Genomic DNA, 6,372 nt, shown 5'->3' with positions numbered 1-6,372 from the left:
TAGTTAAAGGATTGACTTGCCTAACTCACATTAGTAGGCGTCATCACGACTCCCGAGGGTGAGAAATCCGGGTCGTGACAATAAAAGAGTTAGTGATTCTATAATACGGGATTTGCCTAGCTTTCACGAGTAGGCGCCATCACGACTTCCGATTGTGGAAAATCCGGATCGTGACAATTTCACTGCGAAGAAAGATCACTAATATTTTTTATTTTTAATATTTTATTAGTTAGTATTAGACATTGATCTTCATTATTTCTTTCTATATATTTCTTAGCTAACATTTTTTAAAAATTGAAAACCAAAATATCGAATTAAAATCTGTCAAAACTGGAAAGTGACGTTTAGTTTTTTCCACCAAACCAAACATAACATGACCACTTTCCCAAAGGCAGAAGAGATTGTACTCTTCTTCCTCGGTTGAGAAAATGAAACCAACACAATTTCCATCTTTACTCGGAAACACCTTCTTTTTAGTCTTCCTTTTGCTACAGTTATCAATCTTTTCGCCCCATTCTGCAACATCCATTAAAGAGCAAGAAGCTCAACAACAAGTTGGCTATGGTTACTCAATCACATCTGCGGCCTTAGATTCCTCTGGAAATTCACTTTTTGCTCATCTTCAACTCATCAACAACTCTTCAGTTTTTGGGCCTGATATTCAGAATCTTATCCTCATCGCCAGGTGATTTTTCTACTTTTGGTTAAGATTTAAGAACATTAATGTTTATCTTCTCTTTTTTCCGAGAAAGGAAAATGACTACTTAAATTAGAAGGCAAATTCTTGTTATTATGAGTATTGTTCACTAGCAAGACAAACACTGTGACAGTGAGTGTGTTAAAAAAAGAGTGGGATTAAACCCACAAAAAAAAGAGTGAAAGGAAAAAAAAGAAAAAGAAATAGGAATTGAGGAGCCGAATCTTCTTGGGATCATTCTTCCCTTAACATTAAAATTACTAAGTGGAATTTTACAAAAATAATTATTTAATTTACTGTTTTTAAGTTTCAGTTGTTCCACATACATGATTAACTTATCATGTCATCATTAATAAATGTACTTGAATTCAAAGTTAACATCAATGATATAAATATTACTCAATTCAGTCTTATAAGTTACTAGATGATACAACTAAAGTATTTTATTTCAACTCTAAGTGCAGTTTTAATAATTATATATACTCACCACCAAAGATGTGATGCAGTGGATGCGACTGTTCTACTCTTAATCAGAGTCTCGGGTTCGAGCCCTAGGTATAAAAAATCCTTGGTAGGGAGCGCTTCCCCCGAATGGGGCCCTACGCGATGCGAATCCGAATATAGTCGGGCTCCAATACGAGTACCGGACACCGGGTGGAAAACCAAAAAAAGGACCAAAAAAATAATTATTATATACTCAATCTCTGATAACTCCAAATTTTATGGATGTCAAACCATAATTTGCTTAGTTACCCCTTTGTGTGTCAAAAAAAAAAACTTATATTGATGAATTAGTCATATTATTGCATAAACTTGAAGGAATAATCAAGTAAACTGAAAATGAATTTTTTTGTCTATTTAGAAAAAAAACAAAATAGAATAATATAAAACAAAATTGAGCTTATGTTAAATTGTAAAGATACATTATCTTCCTCTAAAAAGATTTATGTTATTTTAACTTTTTTAAACCAGATATAATTTTTCAAGTTACTTATAAATTAGTAGTATTTCTTATTGCCTTTATATCTTACTTACTGCATGTATTAATAATTATTGTAATAGATACATCGAATTATTAATTTGTTTTCTCTTTTCTCCATCTATTACAGTTTGGAAACAAACGACCGTCTCCGAATACGAATAACGGACGTTAACCACCAACGGTGGGAAGTGCCGGAAGAAATCCTCCAACGTCCACCACCGCCGTCTCCGCCGTCAACCACTCATTTCTTGTCAGAAAGCCAATCCTCATCCACCCTCTCAAATCAAAACTCGGACCTAGAATTCACCCTCCACAACACCACCCCTTTCAGCTTCACTGTCCGCCGGCGCTCCACCGGCGATACTCTCTTTGACACATCGCCGTAGTCCCAAAACCCCACCAGTACATTCCTCATATTCAAAGACCAGTACATACAAATCTCCTCCTCATTACCACCCACTAGAGCCAACCTTTACGGCCTCGGAGAACACACAAAAAGCTCGTTTAAGCTCACGCACAACCAGACTTTGACTCTGTGGAATGCTGACATCGGGAGTTCCAACATTGACCTTAATCTCTATGGGTCCCATCCTTTTTACATGGACGTCCAGTCGTCGGCGAATGAATCGGACGCTGGAGTTAGTCATGGGGTTTTACTTCTGAATAGCAATGGCATGGATGTTGTGTATACGGGTGATAGGATCAGCTATAAAATGATCGGAGGGTTGATTGATTTGTATTTCTTTGCCGGACCTTCGCCGGAAATGGTGGTGGATCAGTATACGCAGCTTATTGGTCGCCCTGCTGCTATACCATATTGGTCTTTTGGTAACAACTCGCCTATAACTTTCTTTTCTTTTTTCTTTTTCTGCTCAGTCATTTTCTTTTATGATGACAGTGTAAAGATATTTTACACTTTCAGACTAGTTTAACCCGTTGTAATATGTTAGTAACCATATTTTCTAGATTAACAATCCACATTTACTATAAAAACTGGCTTTAAAATGATCCAGTAGTGTAAAAAATATTCAATCTGATTTTATATATGTTAAAAGTAAATATCTTAATTTGATTTTAAACCAGCATTAAGAAATGAGTGAATATACCCTGGTCAGTACTTACTACTTACATCCTACCTTGAGATGAACCTAAGACACACATGTGGAAAAAGACATTAAATAAAGCTTCAACTATGGCCTGTGAGCTTAATTTATGTAGATTGCATTACTCAGTCTAGGTAACCTGCCACTAGCTCTTAGCGAGGATGACAAAGGATCATTTTCTTGTGAAAGAGAAATATGAACATAAGTTACAAATTTAGTTAAAGTGATATTGTTCACTATAAATTGTCTCATTCTAAAAGATGACCTTGCTCTGAAAATTGTGCTGAACGTTCGCATGTGAAAAGGGCATCAAGAAGAAATTTAAGAATATTCCTCAAACTCTATCATTCCTATACTGATCGAAGTTAAAGTTTGTGACCCGCTAATAAACATTTGCTCACTTACAATCTCTTTCTGTTAGATACTCAGCTTCAAGCTTCGTTCTTTAGGAAACAGCTATTACACTTGCAAATGCTCTCACGTGTTTCAGAGTAGTTTTTTGTATGTGGATATAGGTTTTCACCAATGCCGGTGGGGTTACAAGAACATTGATGATGTTGAACTGGTAGTGGATAGTTATGCAAAGGCTGGGATCCCCCTGGAGGTTATGTGGAGTGATATTGATTACATGGATGGTTTTAAGGACTTCACGCTTGATCCAGTTAACTTCCCATTGGATCGGATGAAATTTTTTCTCAGGAAGCTCCATCATAGTGGTCAGAAATACGTACTTATATTAGATCCAGGTAACTTCTCGCTGTCATCAAGTCTAACAGTTTCCTATTGCTTTATTATATTAATTCTCTTATTTATCTAGCTAAATTAGATTAGAGTAAGACTCCTCATCATCACGAAATAAGTCGTGTTATTTTATTTTTCTTTCTTTCTACTGCAGGTATTAGTATCAATAATACATATGACACCTATAGGAGAGGCATGGAAGAAGATGTCTTCATAAAATGCGGTAATATGCCCGATCAAGGGGTTGTTTGGCCAGGGAATGTTTACTATCCTGATTTTCTAAATCCAGCTAGTGGAATATTTTGGAGAAAAGAAATTGAGAAGTTCCACAATCTCGTACCTTTTGATGGTCTGTGGCTTGACATGAATGAACTATCTAATTTCATAACTTCCCCTCCTACACCATCAGCAACCAATGATGACCCTCCCTATAAGATAAACAACTCTGGCGATCACTTGTCCATCAATTATAGAACAGTTCCAGCCACTTCCACACATTTTAGAAATACTATGGAGTATAATGTCCATAACCTTTATGGATTACTAGAATCCAGAGCTACTTATAATGCTTTGGTTAATGCCACTGGTAAAAGACCATTCATTCTTGCAAGATCAACTTTTCTTGGCTCTGGCAGATATACGTCCCACTGGACTGGAGATAATGCTGCAACCTGGAATGATTTAGCATACTCCATTCCTACTGTCTTTAGTTTTGGACTATTTGGAATTCCAATGGTTGGAGCAGATATATGTGGTTTTTCAGTGAACACTACTGAAGAGCTTTGTCACCGCTGGATTCAGGTACATTCATGTTTGGAACTTTGTCTGCAAACTTTGCCTCTCTCGCAAGCTAGGATTTTAGATCAATGGGAGAGGGGGGGGGGGGGTTAAGAGCATGAGATTGGCAACATGGTAAAATCTTGGAATTGTATAAAAAGATTTCGCTAATTTGGTTGAACTGCTATTGCATTGCATGATAAACTTTAATGAACCAAAGAAAATCCATTCTCAAATAGTTTACTTTAGAATTTTGAGTATATAAAAGTAGTATTTGATGCCTTAGAAGCAGAACATGATCATAACATTCTGTGCCCCTTTTGCCTTTAATTCCAAGTAGATTGAGAAAGATTAGTTTTGTGCAGCTTGGAGCATTTTATCCATTTGCAAGAGACCACTCTGCTAATGACACTACCCGCCAGGAGCTCTATATTTGGGAGTCAGTTGCTGAAGCATCCAAGAAAGTCCTTGGGCTCCGATATCAGTTACTTCCATACTTTTACATGCTGATGTATGAGGCACATACAAAAGGGACTCCCATTGCACGATCACTTTTCTTCTCTTTCCCTCAAGACACCAACACATATGATATCAGCACGCAGTTTCTTCTTGGTAAAGGTATCATGATCTCACCTGTACTTAAGCAAGGAGCACCTCAGTTGATGCATATTTCCTTGCTGGAAACTGGTTTGACCTCTTCAATTACTCTCGTTTCGCGAGTTTGAATCAAGGAAAATATATGACACTTGATGCACCACCAGATCATATAAATGTACACGTTCGTGAAGGGAACATATTGGCCATGCAAGGGGAAGCAATGACAACACAAGGTGCTAGGAGGACTGCATTCAAGCTCCTTGTCGTGCTGAGCAGCAGCGGAAACAGCACCGGAGAACTATTTGTGGACGACGATGATGAGGTGCAGATGGGAAGAGACGGAGGAAGGTGGACAATAGTCAGGTTTAACAGCAACATCATGGCAATAAAATTGTGATTAAATCAGAGGTTGTGAATGGAGGATACGCGCTCGATCAAGGATTGGTCCTTGAAAAGGTGACACTGGGATTGAAAAATGTGAGAGGATTGAAGGGCTATGAGCTTGTTGGCTGCATGGGATCAGACAAGCAAGGAAACACAAGAATGAAGAAAAGTATTGAACCAAGTGGACAGTTTGTTACTATGGAAATCTCAGGGATTTCAATATTGGTTGGAAAGGAGTTCAAATTAGAGCTATACGTTAGTATTTAATAGAGGACTTAGGCCTCATTTGTTTGCACTTAATGGAGGTCTGAATCTTAATCATTCAGATCTCAGATATTAAGTGCGTTTGTTTTTAAAGTCTGAATCTTAATTATTCAGATCTTAATCATTAAGTGTGTTTGTTTTTTTACTTCACAACCACTTAATGGGTCTGAATACGTCTGTATGATTAAGATCTATAACAGAGACTTAATTTCATTAAGATGTTATCACATATTCATTATTAACTGCTGCCACCGCCTACCATTATCAACTGCCACCACCACCACCATACTCAACCACCATCACCACCCCTACCACCACCACCTCCACCACCACTATGCCACCATCATCCTCGATCATAGCCGCCACTATTATCAACCATCACCACCCACTATCCCCACCATTCCGACCACCATCATTCTCACCCACAATCAACACTCTCTACCTCAACTACCACAACTGACCACTCCATCACCATCAACAACCACAACCGGAACTGCCCATCATTATAACCTACCACCAAGCACCCACCACCTTCCTCAGTCACAACTACTACCACCACCCGCCATTATTAACTATCACCACTCACCACCACCATCCTCAATCATAATTGCCACCACTACCAATCACTACTAGCTATTAGTATGAACCACCATCATCAACCAAAACTACCACCAACCACCGCCTCTAGTTGGCATTCACCAGTTAGCCATCACCACCAACAACTATCACATTTTAAATAACTATATATTTTATTGATAGAACATTAGATTAGTTAGTATTTCATTTGAATTTTATGTTTATTAATTTCAAATAAAGATAAATTTTAT

At 37.7% G+C, this 6,372-nt stretch overlaps 1 pseudogene; it reads left to right on the top strand.

Moving 5' to 3' along the window:
- The first annotated feature begins 352 nt into the window (after positions 1-352).
- On the top strand, positions 353-5,759 carry LOC107825617 (alpha-glucosidase-like; annotated as a pseudogene).
- The last annotated feature ends 613 nt before the right edge of the window (positions 5,760-6,372 follow it).

Source organism: Nicotiana tabacum, chromosome 3 (genome assembly GCF_000715075.1).
Source record: "Nicotiana tabacum cultivar K326 chromosome 3, ASM71507v2, whole genome shotgun sequence".
Classification (NCBI taxonomy): domain Eukaryota; kingdom Viridiplantae; phylum Streptophyta; class Magnoliopsida; order Solanales; family Solanaceae; genus Nicotiana; species Nicotiana tabacum.
Note: the sequence above shows the minus strand (reverse complement) of the source record. Positions and strands in the feature narration are given on the sequence as shown.